This window comes from Euprymna scolopes, chromosome 13 (assembly GCF_053919585.1).
Source record: "Euprymna scolopes isolate OS-2025 chromosome 13, ASM5391958v1, whole genome shotgun sequence".
NCBI lineage: Eukaryota > Metazoa > Mollusca > Cephalopoda > Sepiida > Sepiolidae > Euprymna > Euprymna scolopes.
The window spans coordinates 20,199,535-20,226,029 of record NC_136494.1 but is presented as its reverse complement, the minus strand read 5'-3'; positions in this window follow the sequence as shown (position 1 = coordinate 20,226,029).

Sequence of the window (26,495 nt, the reverse complement as noted above, 5' to 3'; positions counted from 1 at the left end):
TAACTTCGCGTTTATCGCAAGTTCGCGGCTTGTTCTTTAATCTTCTTCGTGATACGGAACCGAAAAATATATTTTTGAAATTTGATTACAAAATACGCTACTTTATTTTTTCAAACTTTTCCTTTGAGTTTTCTGTTGACAAACTCTCATTCTTAAGCTTTCTATCTCTTGTTATATAAAGTTAAGTTTGTTCATATGTTTTATCTCAAAATACACTCACACTTCAAATGGCGTTATTGTTACAAGAAAAGGGGGTCCCTTTTCTTGTAAGTAAGAAGAAGATTAGATAAGTGAAAATGAGATAAGGATAGACCGAGATTCGAACTTTGTAAGCAAGGTTCAGAAATAGATTCCGTAAATGTGACGTTAAAATTGCGCATTGTTCAATTTCATATAAAATAGTTTAGATATGTTTGTTTGCAAAAAGAATTTAATTGCTCAATTCTTTTTAGGAGAGCTGATAAGATCAACAAGAAAATAATGATCAATGCAATTTAAATATGTTGAAAAATAGGTTATTGAGAATTCTTTGTTGCAGAAGTGTGTGTTTTGGGGAACGTCAGCCACGTAAGTGGGTCACGTTTTGAACCACACATATTGACGTCAAAGCAAAAATGAATTCTCACTATAGGAGCTAGTTTAAATCGAGTCAAGGAGACGAAGACCGGAGTCAGCAGAGTCGGAAGGACAGAGCTGACATGATCAAGAGGAGGTTCCCTTTCGAAGCGAAGGGAGAACGTTTAATCATGTAGATCGACTTTGAATTCGATGAAGTCATCATCATTCGACCGGTCGATCTGATAATAAAGAAGTTATCATCATATTTTTGTAGAAATGTTTGTCTTCGTGTCGCCATTAAACAGCAAAAGGTAATGTCTGACACATCCTTTATATGAACATTGTCATCCTCATCGTTATTAATGAACTCTGTATAACCCATATTAAGTAATGTGTCCCGCCATCATGAGTAATGATCATCCTACCCTGCTGTGTTATAAGAACTGATCACGCCCTCTCTCCCCTCTGTGTTAAGAAGAAATATCAAAGAACTGCATAAATGTCTTCTCTTTCCCTCATCACCATCGTATATATGTACCCGTCTCTCCTCAATATGATCCTGGCTTTGTAACATTATTATGCACGTGCTATTGATTCTTTAACGATAATTAGAGAAAAATAAAATGCTGTTTAAATAGTACATTAAATTATTATATAGTTTATTTTCAATGAACACTGTTCTGTTATATATCGCTTATCTATCACACTATAAAACACTAACATATTATTTGTTATTTACTGTTTAGTTGTTGTGAATTAAGATTTGATTGGAATAATAAAACATTCATATATATTAAATATGACAAAATATTCTTTGTTTTTTTTACATTAGATTCAATTGACTTTCAATTATGGAGAAATATGTAGAAATACCAAACGTGATAAAGTACAAAAATAATTGTATAACTTATTTAAAACAAAAGCAATTGATAAGCAGTTTTATCGCGATGATTACTTACATTATTGGACTCACCTAGATATGGTACATACATATTCCTTCTCCATTTGTGCTATGTGCACAATTTAATCGTTGTCTAAGAAAGCAATGGTCTTAAGTGAGATCATAAGAAAACGACTACTAATCTTCCTAAGTTTCAAGCTACCCTTTTTCTATTTCATACTAGCAGCAAGACCCAACATTCTCAGGATCGAAGTATTATCAACGAATGCTTCACACTCTCATATATTTCATTGTCATCGAAATCGATTGAGTCGCCCATTTTCAATAAAATGAATTCATTGCCTTTTCTAGTTAGGGACATATCGTGCTGCTCCCAGCAGTGACTTAGTCCACAGTACATTAAAGTTTATATTGCACTGTAGAGAACCTACTCTCGATTTCATAAAATAATTTTTATATTGTGACATAAATTAAAGTTTAAAATGAAAAATTCAAGTGTCATGATGTAATTGTTCTTAAAGAAGACACATTCAGTTCCAACGCGCCTCTGCTATATCCAAGAACTTACTGTTGAGTTTATATGTTAGGCTGTTCGGCTAGTGTGATGATAAAAGTCTTCAAATGCTCTTGCAATGTAAGGCTGTGTAACGTGGGGACTTTGATGAAAATCGCCTGTCTCAATTTCAATCAGATTATTTCGATTATCGCTTATTGATACTTATCGGATATATTGCGATAAAAAAAATTGTCTAAGAACAGTGCCAGGCACATAAGGTACCTCAGCGGTAAATAACATAAAACTGGCCCAGTAGTTTCCCAGTCTATGCGAGACCCACCAACACACACGCACACACCCAGTCACATACACAGACATCAGTTTTTTTTAATCTATATATGTATATAAGTTGTCCCAAAAACAGCTGATGGTTAAAACAAAATTCATAACTTTCTTAATTCTTATTTTAAAAATTTTTTCAGATCATATAGAGTAACTCTTCCGAGGTAATCAGAAGTTGTTACATTACCGAGAAGCGGATATTTATCGTAGAGTCGTATTTTCGGTTTAATGATTCAATATCAGAAACTCAAAGAGAATTTCGACGAAACTTTAACACAAGAAATCCCCTACTCCCAATGCAATAAAAGCTATGGTGGCTCGATTTAATGAGCAAGGGTCTGTATGTGACCGCCTTTAATCTGGTAGATCCGTACGGCAAGAAGTGATGTGAATCGCCAAAGATTAACAGGGAGTGTGGCCAAGGATCCATCCACATCATTAAGGAGATCAAGTCAAAGTGGGGTCTCTCCATCAATGTGATTCCGGCAGGACGATGCAACGGCGCACACTGCACGGAAACATTAACTCTGCTCTAGGCCATATTCGGCAACTGGATAAATTCTCGTGGCTGCGAGAAAAATTGGCAACCTCGCTCGCCAAATCTCACATGTGCAGATTTCTTCCTTTGGGGTTACCTCAAAGAGCGGCTATACGCAAACAAACCAGCCAAAATAAATGCCCTTAAAAACAATATAGAGGAGAAAATTAGGGCCATAAGCCCTGAAACATTAAGTGCTGGACAATGCCCTACAGAGAGCACATCAGTGTTAAAATGAAAATAGTGGACATTTGAGTAACATCATTTTTCATAACTAAAATTAGACCATAGCCTAGATTAAGTTGTGTAAATAAAATTAGAATAAGAAGACTATGTTATCTCACTATATCTCAGACAATCAAAGAGAAGCTCATCTCCATACATATGAAAATTGGTAAGCATAACTTAAATATTCAAGAAGCTAACTAAATTTAAAATCCGTAAGTTTCTTTTGGGATAAATTGTATTTGTACAGATACGGTTTTTATTAATGTAAAATGTTGATTTTTTTTGATAGTGAGTCGTTAAAAGATAAAGAGATGAATGGTCGATGTAAAAAGACTACTGGTTTAAATATTTGAGCGTGCATAACCGAAGAGATAGGATTTGACTACGGCGGCAATTTTTATTTTATTATCATGGTGCAAATAAAATTTAAAAAAAAACAACGCATTTTATTCTTTGGGTTATAATAAAGTTTATTGCATTTGGTTATATGTCAAAAAAGGTATGAAATAAATTTGATTGCAGTGATTCGTTTTGTGACGTGGCGCTATTTCCTAATCCCGTTAGTCGTCGGGGCCCCCCTGCCCTATCCAGGAGCTGGTTTGGCTGTAAGCGAAGGGATAAAGTGAAATAAACGACCAGACTGCAATTTCCCGTTTCCCTTCCTTTCATCTTTCTCTTTTTGTTCCGGACAGCCATGGGGTAAGGATATATATCTGCCTTTCTGTAGTTAAGGGTAGTAAATTTTCATAGAGTCAATTGTTAAAGTTATTTTTTATGATTTGTAAATTGTTATTGTTGTAATATATTATAATAGTTCTTAAAAGGTTATCAGATGATATTCTTTCATATAAATGTGTTACATGTGTTGCGTATTGTTATGTCTGCTTAAAATGCCGAAACGCTGCTTGAAGACGATTCCAGTCAGAAGAACCCCAACCTGTGGAAGGCCACCAGAATGAGACATCATTCAGAGACAACGATGGGGCCAGCCACACCCAAAATGCTAAATAATGCCTTTGCACTTCAACTCTGACAACACGACGTCTAACCGTCTGATTTTTGTCCTATCCTTTTGACTGGCCTATCGTGTCACAATAGGGTACCGTTTCCAATATATTTGCGTAACACGCCGGTCGGTCATGCCATTTACCGACCCATAGACTAAAAGACTCTTTATTTTAATGGTTTTGAGGAGAAAAACATTATCTACGTATCTCTAGCATCATACGATTAAAAAAAAAACAACCAGGATTAAAAAAAACACGAGGTGAAGATCCCCTTATGTAAGTAAAATTACTGTTCATAATACGAATTATTGGATGCAAAATAAACTATGTTAATGCAAAAATATATGCGAGGGCCAGTCGAAAAGTAAAATCTCATATTTTTAACTCGAAAACTTCAGAAGCTACGAATACATGAATAATATTACAAGTAAGAAAAGCATTTCATCCAAGGCATGAAAATTGTTAAAGAAAATGTTTTTACTATAGGCTTTAAAAATAAAGGTACAAGATTCAATTTGAAATTTATTGATCTTCAAAGTGTATTTTTATAAATTTTACAAAGTAAGGTATGCAAATTTAATACCTTACTTTGTAAAATGTATAAAAGTGCACTTTCAAGATAAATAAATTTCAAATTGAATCGTGTACCTTTCTTTTTAAAACCTATAGTAAAAACATTTTGTTTAACAATTTTCATGCCTTGGATGAAATGCTTTTCTAACTTGTATCCTATCTTTTTAAGATCATATTTTATTTAATTTATTAATTTGGATTTAAAAAAAGATGAATGTGATTTTGTATGTATTTATAAAAACTCTCCTACTCTCTATTTCAGATTGTATTTTTCTTCACACCACAACTCATTTTTGCAACCCCCTCTTTGTATTATTACAGGTCTAAATATTCTGTCTGTTTCAGTTTGTAATTCTCCTCACTCCACAACTCATTTTTGCAACTCTCTCTCTTTCTCATACATGTCTGAATAATATAAAAATCTGAATTTTTTTAACAAAAACTTTAAAATAACTTTTTTAGATTATTTTTTAAAAACTTCTTTCAGAATAGAAAATCTTTACAATTTAATAAGGAACATATTTCACATAGGTTTCATCAAAAATATTCAGTAGATAACGAAAAAAATAAGGATGAAAATTTAAAAAAGGAGTGTATAACTGGTTACGCTCAATAGTAGTCCTCGCTAGCGAAAGACTTTGTTATTGTTATTCTATTATCATTATTATTTAAAACAGTTTGTGTCCGTTGCTGTTGCGCGAGGACTAATTAAAATTGGCGATCTTTTGTGCTCCAGAAATTATTTTTTACATAGTCACCTCGATTCCGAATGCACTCTTGCCGGCGATAATTGATGGCTGCGAATGGTCATGCAGAGCGCTCTTTGCCATACGAGTAGCTATCAGAAAATAAAGCCTTCTAATTTTTTAACTCAAAAGTTAAAGACCTACACAGAGGGGAGGGTGCAATTAAAACGAGCGAACTCTTGTTCTCCAACATTAATTTTTCTACACAGTGGCCACGTTCTCACTGTTGTTTACCAAGAATTTAATTACGCTTGTCTGTTTCTGATGCACGTCCATAACAAGTGATTCTTTTTAGAGTATCCCACCATCAATATCTCCACCAGAGAGATAGAACTTTTAGTTCATTTAATACAGCAATACACGTTGATTTCCCCTTCGATCTGTTCATGTGGAATTAATAAATTTGGCGGTCGTAAGAAAAATATATATTCGCCTGGAAATAGTAGGATGATGCTTAGTATGATTCTCGAGTAAATTAATGCTTCTTTAGTCTGAATATCGGTATGTAATGAGTTAATGTGGGTTATTAATTTGGTTATGGTGTTTTTCTTATATATATGACTATGATTTTAATTAAATGTCTAATGGTACCTTGTAATATGGTATGTTATTAATTGCACGTACGATTTTATTTCATTACATTCTCTTTCTACGTATATTTAAATAAATTACACATTGTTCACTACATAAATAATCGATCAAATCAATCATTTTCTTGAATAACATTTTTTGTAAAATATTTACTTTATTCTTGAAAAGGACCACGTCGCAATTAGAGGAAAGTTTATTCTTTACATCCATGTTCCTCCTTTTTCCACTTCATACAGCCCGATTCATGTTATTGTCAGCAAACACCCCCTACCACACACACACACACACACACACACACACACACATATATATATATATATATATTTATATATATTATAAAATAAAATAAAATGCATCACACACACACACACACACACATATATATATATATTTATATATATTATAAAATAAAATAAAAGGCATCTAGTTTAATAAGATATTAACGAGGTAGTTAAAAATAAACACTTTCCAGATCCAAACCGCATTAGTAAGAATAAATGTGATCTATAACTTTCAATGAACCACAAAAGAATGCCCAACCGGCAATAAAATTAGTGGTTACATAGGTTTCACTAGCACAACACTTTCTCTGAATATTCACCTTACATCTTTATGAACTTGAGAAAACTTCATTATCTTACTACACATATACACATACTAAACAATAATTAAAAAAAATACACGACGATAAACAGATTACAAATTCCTGTAATTCATTTGCATGAAAGCAAACATTCAAACATCATTAACGTGAATTAATAAACTAGTCACATCATTTGAAGTGTATCTCAATACAACAATTATTGAAAAAAAATTATAAAACGTTATGCAATTTTTACTGTTGAGTTTTGTACGCTCATAGTACGTTATCATCCTCGAATAAAGGCATCTCAGTATTAATGGTACACGTTTTAAAATCCTAAAAATCTCAACAGTAAATATATTATTGTAATTACGATTAACACCGTCTGATGCTGAATTGAGGAATACAGCGAATGTACCCAAATAAAGCAAAAAACATACATACAATATATGCATCAATTTTAGACATTAATCAGAATCTTTCAAGCAAAAACTATCCGTATTATTACCAATCTTAACCTAAATGAAAATATGTTGCGTAAATATATAATGCAATCTTTTTGTGTAAACAAATGGGGCTCAAGCATTTTGACAACAATCATGTTATTTTCACATTCATATCATAGCCAAATCACATAACGATTAAAAGCACTGGCTCTCGCCGGGGCAATCGAGTTTCATTCCTGTCTTAGGCTAGATTCTAGTCTAGCTATAGCGTAACTGTCTGTTTATAGATAACTATAAATGCTCTCTATCTTTAGTTTAGCATATTGTGGAGTAAAATAACAAACGGACACTAGCGTATAATTCATAACTATATATATATATATATATATATATATATATATATATATAGAGAGAGAGAGAGAGAGAGAGACGGATAGATAGATAGATAGATAGATAGATAGATACGAGTGTCGTTAAAAAATAAAGCATTCTTCTTTTAAACAAAAAAATAGAAAGGCTATATAGATTAGTATTATACCCGTTGTGCCCCAGAATTTATATTTTTACATATCGTACATTTCGACGTATAAGGCGACTGTCAGATAAGACGAGCCTAAATAATTGGAGCAAATGCTCATAGATTTATCAGACACTGGTTGTATAAGACAATTGCTAAATCACGAAACCATATTTCTTTAGCCTAGGCTAGAGATTGCAACACCCAGGTATCCTATGTAATATTATTATAGGTGATTTTTTTTTAACTTTATGGGTCGTTTTATACGCCGAAATATGCGGTACTCATCAACATCCTTAATGAAGCTTTGCCAGGATTTAACTGATTACTCCCTGTTTCTCCCGCATTATTATAACCCAGGCTGCGTTGGGGGGGGGTCTTACAACGTAAATATCAGCAACAGATATGTGAAATTTTAAAGTTATGAATAAAGAAGTTCAGTCATTATAACGATGCAATCTGCAATTTCCTCTGAGCGGAATGAAAAAAAGATGGTATTACTTTGGAAAAACCTCTCATATATATATATATATATATATATATATATATATATATATATATATATATATATATATATATATATACTAGCAGAGAGTCCCGATGTTTCCCGGGATTGAATGATGATCAACGAATATTTCACACTCCTATATATTTATTGCCATCGAAATTCGTGAAATTGCTCGGGAGGAAGCTTCACATGCCTCCATGCAGTAACTTAGTCCAAAATATATTTATTCTACATTGCACTCTAGAAACGCTACTTTTTCTTTTATAAAATTATTTAATATAAACTTTTTTCACAGTTAACGAAAAAAAAAACATTAAGAAATGTGCATGCGGTATTTGAACCTACAGACCGCGTCATGCTTAAAGAACAACAACAAAACAATTGTATTTTCAAGTCTGTTAAAAGTAAATGAAAAAAAAGGAGAAAAATTAGGTGCGGTGTCAGTAAAAACAAAAAAAAATCACAAAACATAATAAAAAAACACGTTATTAGCTTACCCACACTAGAATTTTCACTGCCCGTTGTTCTATCATTGTTGCTAAGTGACGACATAAAAAATGTCTTTACCGATTATAGACGGATTAAAATAACGGCTTCAATTATTGATTATCGGTAATTATCAGGGGTATTCGAGACAAAACTTAATTAACATCACTCTGAAATCTATATACTGAAGTTATGTAATTTAAAAAATCAAACTGTTCAGTCATGTAAGAGTCTATAAGGGACGAACTCGAACACACACAAAGTTGCATTCATATAATTATATATATATATATAGAGAGAGAGAGAGAGAGAAAGAAAGAGAGAGAGACGGACAGACATACAGAGAGACAGAGAGAAAGAAAGGGACCGAGAGAGAAAGGGAGAGGAAGAGTTGTATATATTTTTAGTAAATACTCTCAACCAATATATATTTTAGGCAACACGAATAGTAACATGGCTACATTATTTTAAGAGCATAACATTCATATAGCTTCCAACTTTTAAATAGCCGGTATCACTGGAGAGTTATAATACAGTGGAAGTTTGTCTGTGGATTAATCGCTATGTATATCAAATTCAATGCACAACTAGTGTTATTATTAATGAAAATGACAATATAAATGGTCATACTTTATAACATGTTAAACGGAACTTTCATATGAAAGTGTCTTATTGGCAAACCGTCAGATTTCTTTAAAACGACGACGGAAAACTAAAGAATCTATCTACAGCGAGGTAAAAGAAAGAGTGAAATGAGAGCGTTTTAGAATGAATTAAAGGCGAATATAAACAAGAAAGGAAGACGTATACGTTGAACAAGATGAGAAAAACAAAGAAAGCCAGTACGATCACTTTGCAGTTCGGAGGCCGATATGAAGATGCAAGACTACTTTTCACGGTTCCGCTCCTTTTGTAATTAATTAAATTTTTAATCAGTGTAGTATTAGTTATGTTTCGGTCAACGAACTAGAGATGTATCTAGAAGTAAAACAGTTTTATATTTAACCTAACCTTTATTTCGATTTTTGAGAAAAACTGTATGATTCCTACATTGCAAACTCCGTTTAAGCCCTCGTATCAAGGTAAGTAAATTGTATATTTGTTTCTGTGAACGTGTCTGTAGATCCGGGTTGTGATTAAATAAGCTAATTAAATTGATTAAATTTTGTTAATACAGTTTAAGAAAGTTAAACACTATATCAATTTTCTGCCGTGAGGGGCAGGTGGGTCTCTCAGAGATTTATTAGCAATACCGAGCCATACCAAAATCCAAACTTTTAAATGATATACAAACACAAAGAAACAATAACCAATAGATCTACTTTCTCCACAAAACTGGGCTTGACCCATACTCCTGACCTGAAATAGAACATGTACATCAAGTCTATTGCCAAGGTCGCTGGAAATATGGTAGGATTCTTCTACCGCCCCAGAAGATATCTCACTGCTGATGCAATTCTCTACCCATATAAAAGTCAAGTACATCCAAGGATGAAATACTACTGCCAAATCTGGGCAAGAGCTGCTAAAAATACAGTATCCTGCTTTGACAGAGTACAAAATAGGCTTCGTCGCTTAGTGGGGGATGCCCTTTTCTCTTCCCTGCAACCTCTCTCCAATAGGAGAGACGTCGCGAGCCTGTTTTTGTTTTATCGTTACTTCCATGGCAATTGCTCGTCTGAGCTCCAATCCCTGCCCCCCCTCGCCGATCTTTCGCGAAAAAACACCCGTCTAGGTGAAACCATTGTCAAAAATTACCCTTACTCTTTATCTGTGCCAAAACCAAAACGAAGCTTCCATGAACAAAGCTTTTTTTTTCTTAGAAGTGCACGCCTGTGGAACTCTGTTCCGTCTGCCTGTTTCCCACCTGACTACAACTTGGATGTCTTCAAGTCTAAAATACACAAATTCCTGATGAACCGCCCCCTTAAGTAGACACTTTATCACATCTCGATATTAATGTACTATACACGCAATAACCCTTGTGACCACCTTGTAAAGAAAAAAATTAGACACGTCTGTTTTACTAATTATACAAGAATAGAAAACGAGTCGGAGAAATCACTTTTATCAATAAGAACAAGGAGAATTGGCAAATCTGGAAAGTAATAATTATTTATGTCCACTATGAACTATTACAGGGATATATAGATGATGAAGGAACTAAAACGTGGCTGAAAAAAGATCGTTCCCTATAACTAAAAGAGAATAACAATGTCTTCCCAAGATCAAGACGTGAAAACCAATACCTCTTAGTAACAGTAATAACAATCGTAGGTTCTGCCACAATGACATTGATAGTATGAGCCACCTGATATTCAGGTGTAAATTCCTGTTGGGATACGACTTTTATACAATGATAAACAACGGTGTGTTTACATACGAATACATCAGTAAAAAGCGGAATATAATAAATTTTAAAAATAAATAATTTTTTCTCTAATCTATAAATATAAAAGCGAAAATGTATGTATGTTTGTTCGTTCGCTTTTTCTGTGTCTACAAAAGGCTTGTTTCAGAGAAGCGGTCACTCGGTTCACAACATTTGCAAACTTTTTATATCACATACAAATCGTAATATCTCACACTTAATAACGAAGCTCGCCTGTCTATTTAATTTGCTCGATTTCGGGAAGATAAATATTCAATATTTGTCGCTTGCAGCATGTGGGTTAGTCTTTTTCCTATAAAATCTTCGGGGGGGGGGGAAAGCGTTCATCAGTAAATGAATACTATCCTGCAGTCAAAACTTGACCTCATTTAAAACGGGCACCTGTTAATCCAACTAATTAAGTAAATTAAAACATGTTTCCGTAAGCATCTCGCGGTGGGGCAATGATTAACATCGCACTTTTTTTTCACACTTTAATTTACAACTTTGCCTCAACGGTTCGGATTCGATCCTCATAGTTAATTTTTTAACCCCCCAAACACCCGGGTACTAAGTTACTGCATGGAAGAATGTGCAGCTTCCTCCCGGGCGATTGCAGGAATATCGATGACAATAAAAATATAGGAGTGTGAAATATTCGTCGCGTCTCCCTGCTAATATATACATATAAAAGCGAAAATATATGTATGTATTATGTATTTATGAGTGTGTGTGTGTATGTTTGTGTGTCTTCTAAAAACTTTCGACAGAGAGAACAAAAATTCACATGTTAGGTCTCCTATAAAAGTCCCATTCCGCGCCCGACAAATATCGAAAAATTAACCAAAAACGTTAAATTTTTCACCCTGAAATAAACACTTTTCTATGGGGGGGGGGTCAACAAAAACCGTCCTCTGATGACGAGATCTGTTCTACGCATGCGTCAGACGATGTCATGACGTAATTTAGTTTAAATATTTGAAGAACTGATATAATTTTATATGTGTCGTATTAGCTCAGTTGGTTAGAACGTCGGGGCATTGTCTAAAGATTTGGGGTTCGAATCGTAGTGTGAGATGTTTTTTTTTTAATTTTTAATATTGAAGCAGTGTTATTTAAGCCATGTTTCACTTAACGTTCGTGTTTCTGTTTTTTTACTTCGCTTATTCTTAGGTTTTAATTAACACCCCCACCCCCGACCGACCACACACATCCAATAACAACCGCCTGACCACCGATTTTTTTTTAAATTTTAATATGGAAACAGGCTTAATAAAGCCATTTTTCACGTGTTTTTTTTGGGGGGCGGGTTATTTTCAGACTTTTTTAAAGCAGTTTTAACGTTCGTTTTTTCTGTTTTCTTTTTGTTTTTTCGATTTTTACATTTAACAGCGTTGGTTTGCCTTAAGTTAGATTTTTTGTGTGTTTTCGATGTTTTGATTACCCACCCCCCACCCCCCCGTTTTTTTCTGTTTTCTTTTTACTTCGCTTATTCTTAGGTTTTCATTAACACTCCCATCCCCGCCCGCCCCCACACACCTCCAAACACTTGGGCAACGCCGAGTACCGCCCCTGCTAGTATAATATAAGAATATTAATGCATCTCACATAAAAATACAGTGTTAGTCTCAGTGTCAGTCTGTTAGTGCTTGAAAAATTCGACTGAGAAAATGTAACGTGTTTATGTTTGGATGTACTTTTTAAAACAACAAACTTTCCATATATTAATAATCGATTTTCATTATTGTTAGCGTTTCTATTGTGTGGCATTCTGAGCTACGGTAGATGCGTATGTCTTTACTTTACTCAGCTTTGTGTTCTTCTATTTTTCTATGATTATACGAAAAGCAACCGATGTTTTTTTCTATCTCTATAACAATAACCTTTTTATCTATTACTTTACAAGATCGGAAGCTACAGTATAGCAGAACATGTCTTCTCGGTTATTACATCATTTCTCTCTGATATGTTTATAAGACTATTGGTTGATCGAAAGAAATACGAAGCTCGCACTATTTTCATGCACCCGAATACAACCAGATTATCTTGCTGATATTCATGAGAGTTACGTGATCATAAGGTGTTTGACGCGAGGTTTAAGAAAGCTCAGATTTATGGGAAATGATAGAATATGTTTTTTTTGTTGCGATATCGTAGAAAATCGTAATTTCTCAACGAAGTAAAGTTGACATTTCGCGTCAAGGGGTTTGGCTTGACATGTTTGGTACGGATTAGATCAAGCCAGATGCAAACATCACAAGAAAGTTTGCTATGATATTAATATTCCTTTAGAACAAAGGAGAAGATAGGAAAGAGAAAAATAGGTTTAAGACAGAGAAAGAATAAAAAGAGCTCAGAGGGATAATCTCAAAATGACAAAGCAAAAAATATAATTCTGGTCTCGAGGGAAGGGTAAACAAAAAATTAATGAAATCCTTTGTTTTTGGTAGAATAAGGACCTGGCCGCCGATCGTGTGATTGTACGCATCGCTTTGAGGCATTATCCCAAAAGCAGATTCCCTATAAAAACGAAGTGGAAAAGTTCTTCCAACTTTTACAGAGAAACCATCTGAAACAATCCAAGTTGAAAAAATCCTGCGGCTTGAAACCGTGGAGAACACGAGCAATTACACATACTTTAAACAAAGTCAACCCTGAAATGTCTTGTGAATAATTATTCTCGTTTATAAGAAAATAATCACTGAGTTATCATTGATTATTGAATTGCTTTGATGTGAAAACACATTTATTGACTGTACCAACATATACTAAATAGAAAGAACCGATATAGCAGCCATTGACAAGAGCGAGTACGTGAAGGCAACCACAGCGGCTGACGACGAACAGACCAAAAATCCATTAAAGGTATTGCCACACAGACTTAGAGCATAAAAGCAGTAGTTAGAATAACAAGTGTCTCGGTACATTTTTAAAAATTCATCACTAGACGGAGATAAGAGCGTATTTGCGGGGACAGGATGGACCCCTACTTTAAGAGAGTGATGACGGCTTAGTTATATTCAGTGTTTCCCTGAGGCAGGATTGTTGAAAACACCCCCATCCTGTTACAGTATTAACGCTGACGTCTCTCAGGGTTGCATTTTGCGTCCAATTTTCTTCCTAATACTCATATCTTTTCCAATCACATTTTAGATCATTCGAGACATCACCACTATGACACTACCATTAATGGCAACACTTTAAAGTTGCGGTTTCGATTACAGCTGATGCCAATCCAGTAATCTATTTTTATATATAATTTTATCAATAATGGTTCATAATTTTTGGGTTCGCTTTCTATTTAAGCTGAAGGAACTTAAGGCATATATATATATATATATATATATATATATATATATATATATGATTTCCTTATCGAGGGTTCCGTCGCTCGATATACTACTGCCAAGATATACAAAGTCATAAACGGTGCCCAGTTTCGTTCCATTTACACAGATAACCGGTTCCTCGTAGCGGCTGTCTGCAGCTGGGGTGAACATTACCTTGGTTTTCTCCAGGCTAAAGGCTACAAATCTCGAAAAACGAGTGTGGGCAGACAGAGCCCTGACCTTCAAAACAAAGATAAAGGTATACGAGACTTGTGTACTACCTGTCCTCCTATATACCTCGGAAACATGGACGACATATCGCTGTCATATCAAGGCTCTGGAAAGATTTCGCCAGACATGCCTACGCAGGATATTTAATGTCACCAAACAAGCTCTCTTGTCCGATGAAGAGGTGCTCAAGAAAGCGAGCACATTCAGCATAGAGGCTCGAGTCTTTCGAAACCAGACTCGATGGGCTGGTCGTGTAGTGATAATGGAGGATTATAGGATACCTAAGCAATTGTTCTATGGGGAGCTTGAATGTGGCAAACGACCCAATCACAAACCTCGGAAAAGGTACAAAGATGTAGTTAAGGGAAACCTGCGGGCACTTGGCATAGAAATAACAAGGTGGGAACAGATAGCTGAAGACCGGGAAAGTTGGAGGCTCTACGTCTGCGCGGGATGTGAGAATTTTGAGGTTTTGAGAGTTGAGCACGCCACTATAAAGCGAGCATTACGAAAGCGAGAGGATACAGAGGACTTTGATCTCGACCCCGCGTACTCGTGCGGGATATGCGGCAGGGTGTGCTTGTCAAAGGCAGGCCTCAAGAGTCATGGAACTACGCACGCGGGACATGAACTGGGAGCACGGGAGCGAGGGGGCGGTCACCAACAAGGTTATCCTGCAGAATATGCGGCAAACTGTGCAGGCCGGGTGGGGCTATGTGGAATCATATGCAGACTCACTCACACGCCATCGTATCGTGAGGGTTGGCCGTCTTCTGTAAAGAACTGGCAGTCACCATATATATATATATATATATATATATATATATATGCGTGTGTGTGTGTGTGCGTGTGTGTGTGTGTATAAGTTTCGGTTTAGATTCAAGGGTATGCACAGAATACACATAAATATATACATTTTAATTTTTGTGATCGCAATTTTATAATGTATAAAAGCAAATAGAACAGTTTCTCTATAATTAAGCATCCGAAATCTGAAAGAATTAAAATATCATATCAAGCGTACTTTAAGATCGGGCAAGGCCGGGCGTCCCTGATAGCTTTTATAAATACTTTTGCAGAAGAAGAGCTACAATAATATGTGAACGTTTCTATTTTTTCTGAACATCTACAAGGTACCATATCAATACATTACATATGAATGAGTTCTCTGTGGAATTTGCGCAGGTCCCGCTAGCTAATTAATATTGAATTAACTTAAGTGTTTATTGTTTAATACCTCTTGCCATCACAATATGTTGCAGACAAATATCAACCTGCATTTTCACGTTTCGTTTAATTATATTCATTTTTCATATTTTTATATGACTTATTATAATGAAATCAAATAAAAATAAATAATTACTAGTATAAAATCGAATAACTTTAACCATATTAAAGACTCTAACAAATGACGAATGTAATGATAATAGCAAATTAAAGTATGAAGATGTCTCTTTTCTCATCTCAATGTTGAAATATTGTTAAACCCAATAGCCCTTCAAATTGAACCACTGCAATACTGAGTATGTCATGGCAATTTAGCGAATGATTGTCCGCTTAGAAAAATGCGAAGACATTCTTGTCAATTTCCTTAAAAACACCTGCGACGATACAAAAGTAAATATCTCTAAATTTCCTGTTTAAACGAAAGGTGACATTTAATAAAACCGCTATTTTTAAAAGCTGTACTTTCTATATTTCTACATTTATGACGGCAACAGGTGCAAGAAAAAAGATTCCATTTCCTCATCATATGTCCATATGATTAGATAGCTGAACAATCAATACAAAAGAAAACATATATGGATTTCTTCCATATGCCCTTTTTTTTAAATATAAAAATATCACATTTTCTATTTGCATTTAAGCATATACTTTATAAATGTAGTTTTAATACGTCTCTTTTATTCCATTAATTCGCAATTAATTGTTTTAAATAGCAAATCATAAAAACATTGTTATGTAAAATATTACTAGTGAAACACGAAATGCGTTCAAATAAACTTCCAGGTGTTTTATACAAGCATTTGATATTGTCTTAAGCTCATGAACATTTACTATATATTGCTATATATCTTATGAGATAACTGACCAATTTTCATTATTTAAGGCTCAAATGAACATCTACATGAATTGAAATACAGCCTACTAAAGTCTGGTTGTAACAGCTGGTTAATTACAAGCAATCTGGAAGTGAGGACACTTTATAATGAACAATATACAATAACATTATATTCTTTAACTTGGTATATGACACAAAATCGTATGGAAAGCTTTAAATTGCTTTTTGCCTATCTTACACGAATCGAACATCAGTTTTGGAGTGAAATAAGGGATTAAAATAAGAAATTGATCCCATGAGGGATGCTGAGAGGTGTTAGAAGAGTAAGAAAGTAAAATTATTAGAACTGATTCGGCCAATAAAAGAATTTTATGGGCAAGGACCGCCGATTGTCTAAAGAGATAAGTGCACAGTTTGATGTCTGTCTATGAACTTTACACGCAGAAACGAGAAACTACATATGCCAGATATTTGCGCGAATGGTATATATATTATTCCTTAATTGGAATTAATTTTTTTTATATTTCAATTAAGGAATAATATATATACCAATCGGTACGGACCCGACTATGGAAGATCAGATAATAAATAAACGTGGATTTATAAAATCAAAGAATCCAACCTTGATCGCCCTTTGGGGCCCATGGCGCAGTTGATAGAGACGCTGAATCTCTACAGTTCCAGATGAACATTATCTGAAGATAGCGGTTTCAATCCCACCCAAAGCGTGCCAGAGGTTTTCTTGGCCAAAAATGTGGTGAGACGACAACAACTACGGATGGCAGTGATGGCTGAGAATGAAGTTAGGAGATTCAAAGTTCCTTTCCGTCGCAGTTACCACCTGACGAAGGCCAGAGAGATAATTGGCCGAAACGTTGTGAATATACAAACCAATAAAAGATGAAAAACAACAACTAATAAAGATGAGAATAATAGTCCGAAATAAAAATAAATTAATATATTTGCGTGAAGTTTTTTCTATAGGGTGCTCAGCGAAGATCTCAAAGCAAGATGTTGTCATGAGCATCAAGGCAGTTGCTTACCTTCCTTATAGTTGAGACATTGTTTCCTATGATAATTCGTTAAGCTCAAAGAAAACCTAACGGGCTGTCGTTATAAGAAAACTGAGGCGATGAAAGAGTCTGTGACGAGGGTCATTGACATACTAACACAAACGGACTTCATTAGGACTTCGAGAAGTTGTTGGAACCCTGCAAGAAGTGCATTGCGATATTACTTCTAAGGGGACAAGCGTTTCAGGTATGTACTATAAATAAAAGTACTGATACGAAAAACGTATGGGGAGTTATTGAAAACATCTTGTAATAATTGTATTATTTTTATTTTAGTATACATTTGCAATAAATTTTATGAACATCGCTCAAGACAAGATGCTAATTGATACTAGGAGCTCAAAAGACAACGAGTGGTTGCTTATGTTCTAAATAAACTCCAGCGTCATTTAGCGTCTTCCTTATCTTTATCGGCAAGTATCCGACTCCGCAGATAAGTGTGTCCTCTGGTGTTAATATGTACCACGTGGAATAAGTGTACAATTCAACTCGGGAGTGGCTGTTCCTAACTAGTAAAACTACATAGCCTGCGCAGAGTGATATAGCAGGGTAGCTGTTGATAGTGGAGCATTACACACTTTCCACGAAGTCAGGAGATACAAGAGAAAGAAAGAGCCGGTACTGTTTGGCCTTAATTTCACCACAACAGTTTTCGGTCATGACAATACAAAGTCTCCAATATAAATTGTTCCGCAATGTTTTGTCTCTCAATGCCATAAAATACAATTTCGGATTAGTGGATTCGTTCGGGTGTCCCCGATGTGAAACTCTAGCAGAAGAAACGCTGGAACATGTGTTCTTCTTCCGGCGGTATTGGAAGTATATTAATTTGGTTACGGTACGTATCAACCCCGATCATCTTCGTCTGCTGGGCATATTCTACGCAATCTACCACGTCGACCACTGTGGAATAGGAAGAGGCAACTTGTGTCTCGCTATTCCGGACATAGCATGCACAGTTGTATGGACGTCGCAAATGAATTAGAACCAAGGTGCTTAAGTTCATATGATAAGGATCTGATTACGTTTTTCAAGTACCAATTGAAGGTCCAGATCAGATAAAATAGGAAAAAATTGCCCATCAAGATTTTGGAAAGATTTATAAAGATAAAAGTAGCAAACTTGTGTGAAAACAGATGACTCAAGCATTCATACTTGCACTCTGATTGAGCATAGCCCACGCGGTTGCTAGTCCTCTCGAGCACCAGCCTCTAAGGTAAGGTCTAACTCTTTAAGCTAGCTAAGTAAACGTGCTGCTCTCCGGCCAGCAGAACACCTCAAAGATTCTTACTCCCAATTATTTTTCTTTTCTCCCCTCCGTCCTTGGACTCTCCAATTTACATTCATTTTGGAAGGCTGTTTCTGTTCCAAACAAGCCTGAAAACTGTGGACGATTTATTTTTAGAAATGCTTCGGAGGATATAACTAACCCTTGTTTTTACCTTTCCTTTTTTACACCCAACATTAATAAGAATGATATAAACTGTAAATAAATACTATTATCTATGTATATATTTAGTATAAAAAATCGATTTGGGAATAGTAACTAAGACGACCTCTAGAGTAAACGTTGTATTACGGTGATTAACAATCTAACTTTGAATCGCACAACGAATTCTGTAGTAAAGTGACAAAGATGAAAGAGACACGTTTCCTTACATTTGAATCGCCTTGAACCTAGTTGATTTTTATGGATTGTACAATATTCCAAAATAAATAAAATTTTATAAGTGCGGTATCTGTTCTGAAACTATATACCTCTTTTTCATGCTCAGTAGCATACGTGGGGAGTCCCATAATAAATTCTTAATTTTAAATCCAAACAATTTCAGAACTACGATAACAGAAGCTGTACGAATAAAATAAAATGCCCATTGTGACCATAAGAAACATCGGATATTTGTATCATAAATGATTCGAAAATTTGTTAAAATTCTTTTTGTGGGTAGAAGTGTTATACATTCCTGGTTAAAATGCATTTAGAATGGTGACGACTATGAAATAAAATCTGGGGCACAAAAGGTAACCCGTTTTATATGAACCCCTTTTTTCGTTTTCGTAACCCGTCAATTTTTTTAGTTTAAAAAAGGTTAGTATTTCTTTGGTACGACGATCGTGTACACACACAATCAGAAACGCGAATTAACATACACGAAAACGCGGACACAAACACACGCACATATACATATATATATATATATATATATATATATATATATATGTATATATATATATATATATAGAGAGATAGAGAGAGAGAGAGAGATTGATAAAAATATAAAGATGTATATGTCTGTAATGATAGTGTTTATCTTTATTTTTATTTATATAGACATTTTAATTTTTACTATTATTTCTATTAATATGCATATGTATACATGTGTATAAACCCAAGCATATGTATACATGTACATATATAAATATACATATACATATATATATATATATACATATATATATATATATATATATATATATATATATATATATAAACAGAGAGAACAAGAGAGAGCTTGTACCGCTGTTTGACGAAAGGTTAATACCACATTAATCTGCCAATTTTATGTCTGCAGACATTAAACGTAGAAATTACTACATGTGGAACAAATATAACTTTAGTTTTAGTACGCAAAATAGCTGCTAAAGTATCAAAATTGAAAAAAAATGTGAACTTGCCAGGCGTAAGTTGATTAACCCGATTGCTTTTATTATTATGAAGTTAATCCTAAGATTCTAATTTCTTCCTATATATATATATATATATATATATATATATATATATATATATATATATATAATATTAATTATAACTATTTTTCTTTGACCTATATATACTAGTGTTTCCTTTCGGGAATAACCAGTTGGAAATATCGGCGATAAATGTGATACCCTGAAGAAATAATTCTAGAAAAATGGAATACTAATGTCTGTAGGTATTAAAAAATAATTATAGTAATAATTTTATATATATATATAATAATAATTATATATATATAATTTTATATATATATATGATGCGATTTCCTTGGTTTTACTTGTGCGAATGGAAATTTTACTCACTTTCTTGGATTTACATTTTTTTGGATTTTACCGTCATTGGATACTTTACCTTTCACCAGATTATCAATTCACGTGAAATAACCTTTCTCTTCACCCTATTTTCTCTGCTTCACTTTTTGCTATCAAGTAAGATCTTTGATTTACTTGCAGTTTCACTAAATACTTTTGTATACAAAATTCGAGCTCGGATTTAACTAATTTCCTACCCTCTGATGAGAAGGAAAGTATTTTCTCGACACTTCGCGGATAAAGGACTATCCACTTATTACGTGTTTCCTTTTCAAATTAAATATGTTTTTAACTCTTTTGCAAAGTGTTTTTAACATGTTTTATTAGCTAATTTTTCTTATATGTATATATATATATATATACATATATATATATATATATCTTTGAGGAAGATTTGAATGTCTTTCCATGCCATATGTATATGTATATATATATATATATATATATATATATATATGCACACACACATACATATATATATATATAATTATTACTATGATTATTTTTAATACCTACAGACACTAGTGTGTACTTTTTCGAGAAGTATCAGTGCAGAGTGTCAAAATAATGTTCAATAATTCGCACTGATAAGTCTCGAAAGGGTGAACTAGTGTTTATAGGTTAAAGAATATATATATATATATATATATATATATATATATATATATATATATATATACATATATATATATATTTACCATTTCTGGTCTAACTTTCAATATTGATACAATTTCCGATGCCTATTGTGTTTGTTATGTTTAGAAAATTAATATAAATGAAATGAGTGTCAATATATTTTAAAGAAAACGTATGTAATGTGTTATATAATTTTCCGACCGTATAAATACACATGATATATGTTTCGTGTTAAACTCAATTTTTTAAATTAATAAATTTGTGTCAATGTACCTTGGTATTAATAAAACGATTAAAACTAAAAAGCTGTTTTTGGCCTTGGAAAGTAGGCACACTCTTCTTCCGATACGGAAATTTTAAGAATTGTTTGATTCCAGATTGCAATTAATACTCCCATACACACACACACACACACACACACACAAACACACACACATATATATATATATATATATATATATATAAGCTCGATAATTTATTAAAATACACTCTGCTCTTTAGACTGTTGTTCTAATCCCTTTAATATATATATATATACATATTCGTACATATATATACATATATATATATATATATATTCGTACATATATATATATAAATGCATATATATACGCATATTTTTAGAATTTTTTGATCCCAGATTGCAATTTATTCTCACATACATATATATATATATATATATATATATATATATATATATATATATATATATATATATATATATATATATATAAGCTCGATAATTTATTAAAATACACTCCGCTCTTTAGACTGTTGTTTTAATCCCCTTAATATATTTATATATATATATATATATATATATATATATATATATATATATATATATATATATATTGTGAGAGAGAGAGAGAGAGAGAGAGAGAGAGAGGGGGAGAGAGTTGTTATTTGTTTTTGTTTTTTTGCGATGCGCTTTGAATGAATTACATTATTTGCGAAAAGGTTTTTTAAAACTAAATTCGAGTTGGGAATAATTCACCATTTTTACCAATTTAATACCCCTTCATCGGTAACGGTATACATACATATATATATATATATATATATATATATATATATATATATATATATATATATATATATATTGTTTTTTAAATATAATTACCCACTGACACTTGTTTCGTCGTCTACAACTCATCAGAGTGGCTCAATCTAGCGAGATTCCAAATCGGGATCCCACGGTAATTAGGGTATTTTAAAAACAATATATTCACACATGTTTAAATAGACAGTTGGCGATATTATCTACGGGCGCCGCTCTCGTGGGTCGATCGGTAGAAATCCTCGGTTTGGGAGAGGTGCTAGTCTAGCGGCATTGATGAGTTGTGATACAACGAAACAGGACTGTATGTCGATGACTAAATATATATATAATTATTTTACTTTAATGATTAATAAATACCTACTGACATTAGTGTTTCATCCTTTCGGCAATCATCAGTGCAGGTGGCTCTATTACGACAGCTGAGAACTCGGAACCCGACAACGAAGCGATCTTTGACTGCTTTAGCAAGGAATCAATCAACTCGGGCATCGTTAACTGCGAGAAATATTCTTGATATTAAAACATTTTTAAAAATGTTTAACGTCTATCTCATTATATAATTTTGCAAATGTAAATTATTATATTATGATGTGTCCATGCGAGCCAAATTGACAAATTTTATTTCAACTCTAAAGTGGTCAACCATTAAAAACGAGTTTCTTAAAAGGGGTTAACATAATATCTGATAACACACACACACACACACACACACACACACACATATATATATATATATATATATATATATATATATATATATATATATATATATATATATTTAGACAAATATTATTGAATAGCACGGAACTATTCTGTTTTACAATAATTCCGTGCTATTCACTAATATTGGTCTAAATGAGAAAATGCTGCCTAAATATACACAATATATATATATATATATATATATATATATATATATATATATGTGTGTGTGTGTGTGTGTGTATATATATACATATATATATATATATATATATATATATATATGCTACTTCTTAGTATCACATATTTTTAGTACTGCTAGATTAGCTACACTTTTTAGTCAGGACTAAGACTCGACAGCTTAGGCTAATGTCAGCGCTTCTACCCATTATGCTATTTAGTTGCTGCTAAGATGGGTATGTGAAATTATAATGATCAAGCATGTTCCAAGTCCTAAGCTTCAAACATATTGTATTATACGCTAATGCAGTTTGTTATTCCGGCCCCTTATATGTTCAACTTAAAATATAGATGGACATTGTAGTCGTCGCAAACAGACTGGTTCGCTGTATCACAGGTTTTCAGTGCGGTTAGACTAGCAACGCCCTTGAGCAGTAGGGAAATTCGACTGTCTAGGCGATAGGCATTTGTGTGCGCGGGTGTGTTACATTATATTGAAGTTATTTAATGCGTACCTACGTATGCCTCGGTACATTTACCGTCGGCAAACATTAATATCTAAAGTGAGATAATTTCAACATCTTGTGTGCTGTGAATGATTAATGGCATTTGCCTTCATAATTGAGATAATTGTATAGATGCATTGCTGGAGGAGGTCGCAATATTAATTAAGCTAAATCCTTCCCATTTGGTGGCGCCATAAAACATCATGATAGACGCTTAAGTAACACTTTCTTGCACGGCTGTAATAAGAGGCAGTCTTTTTCTCAATGGACATCGTGCAAAAATGTTCATGCACTCTGTTTAAAAGGTACTTATATATTCGGTGCTTCCGAGTAACAATGTGCAAAATATTCATTTTCTTTAAGTCTGTGAAGAAACAGCGCGACTTAAGCAATTGATATTTTCGTAAGATGAGAATTGTTAGTCGTCCTCCATGAATAACGATATAATGTTTTATGTTTACAGAATAGATGTATAAATAGTCAACTGCGATTTGGGGTACAAATGCAATTGACAGAGTTCCTTTTCAACAACACTTCGATAAATCTCATCTTCGATGCACTTTCTTAATCCACTGTTTGTGTTCATCAATTTTGTTATTTTACGTGCAGAATACGAGCAGTGGTGGAATAATAACATTATTATTTAGAAATTCATTCTTTAAAACGGAAAGTCGTATTATTATTTTTTTTTTTTTACTTTCAGCAAACAATTTCGAAATTTAATTATAAACAAAGATAATGTAAAAATTGAATTTAACTTGAAGATTCTATTAGTGCAGCACGTTTCGTACTCTGCATAAATACTTTTAATTCATATACACATGGTTATAAAAACATCTAACTACAAACACAACTACCATTTTTCTTACTGATAAACCAATGGCTAGCGTACGAAACAGTCAACTAGACAAGGTAGGGTCAGGTCTTTGGGCTAGGATGCAAGTGCAATATCTGTAGTAGTCTTTCTTTTTTAACTTTTCACTTCACTTAAATAAATGTCATATTTATTTACTAAAAACGTTTTTTTTACAAAATGTTATTTTTACAGAGATGATATATATTACTAGCAGGACCCGCTTACCGGCGTCGCCCGGTGAAAGCAGCCCTTCCTCAATAAAAATTCTAGTACCGTTGTTTGTTTGTTGTTGTTGTTGTTGTTATTGTTGCTGTTGTTGCTGCTACTCCTAAAAACTCAACCCCAATCTCCTAATGTTACGAACGGCTTTCGGAATAGACACACTCAACTCGTCATGAAAACAATTCTTTAAAGGTGGGGTGTGGGTTGGTCTACCAGGCTACATATACCCAAAATTAATTTTTAAAAAAGTTAAATTAAATATTTCGTAATTTAATGTGTCCAATATAATCCCTAATCCGCCCCCCTCCACCAATTTAATTTCTAATATTTTGCTGTAGTTTTGTTTATGAAATTGTTAGGTGAAAGTACAAAATGGTCTCATTAAAAGAAAAAAATTAATCCCGGACTCCCTTCCGCAAAAAAAAAGAAGTAATTAAATTTATCCTTTCCCCTCCCCCATCGCAAATAAATAAAGAAAAAAATTGTCATGTTTTGCTCCCCCCCCCCCAATTAACATACTTTCAAAAATAGTAGGGGTGACATCTGTCGTTGAACGCACGGTGGCCAAAATGTGGGTGCGCATTTTACAATAAGTTTATATAGGAAATTGATCCCCCATTTTAGAAAAAAAATTTCACGTCATCATCCAAATATCTTTTTTCATAAAGGCGAGGCACAAAAAGTAAATCTTAATATTTTGGGGAGGTTAAACGACGCTGGGTCACTGCGTAAAAATTAACCGTTTTTATGTACCTCTCTCCGAGTCTCTCTCTCTCCCTCTCTCTCACTCTCTCTCTCGCTCTTTGATACGGTAATCTTTCTTTCTCTCTCTCTTTCTCTCTTTCGTTTATTTAACATTTATTATATTTTTTTGTATTAACTGCAATACTTGTTTTCAATAATTTTACATATAGTCGTAAGAAAAAAGATGTAATTTAAATAAAAAAGCAAATGTATATTTTCTCTCTCTAACTGCCGATACGATGATTTTATCTCTCTGTATCTCTCTCTTTCACTCTCTCAGTCTGTTTATTTCGCTTCGTTTCCATTTTTCTATCTATGTCTCTCTCGCTTTTTTATCTCCTTCTAAAGACATTAAGAGAGAGTGAGAGAGAAAGAGAAAGAAAGGAAAGATAAACTAAATTAACTTTAATGTACGATCGTTTCAGAAACGATATTCATTTTATTAAATTGTCCAAATTATTGATAATAATTATTGACAATAATTTACAAATGTTTTGTCTTCGTATATAAATTCCTGATCAGAAAAAATAGGGACGGGGGGGGGGTTAAGACACCAAAATAAAACTGGCAAAATACAGAAGCATGCCCAAAGATATTCTGACTGAACTTACAAGAAGTTTTCTGATGAAACTCAATAAGGAATATCCGCCTTACTTACTACAAAAAATTTAGTGTTATCTTAGTGTCTTTAACTTCTCCCCACATATTATATTTTTTCCTGATGAGGAGATTATATTCGATGACTAATCTTTGTCAATTACTGTCAGTAATTATTGTCAATTTTAATAAAATGAATATCGTTTAAAAAACGATCGTATATTCAAGTTGATTTTGTTTGTCTTTTCTTTGGAAACTGATTCATAATTTACAATTATTAATATTTTACTACACACACACAGATATATATATATACACTCTTTTTTAGCTTTTG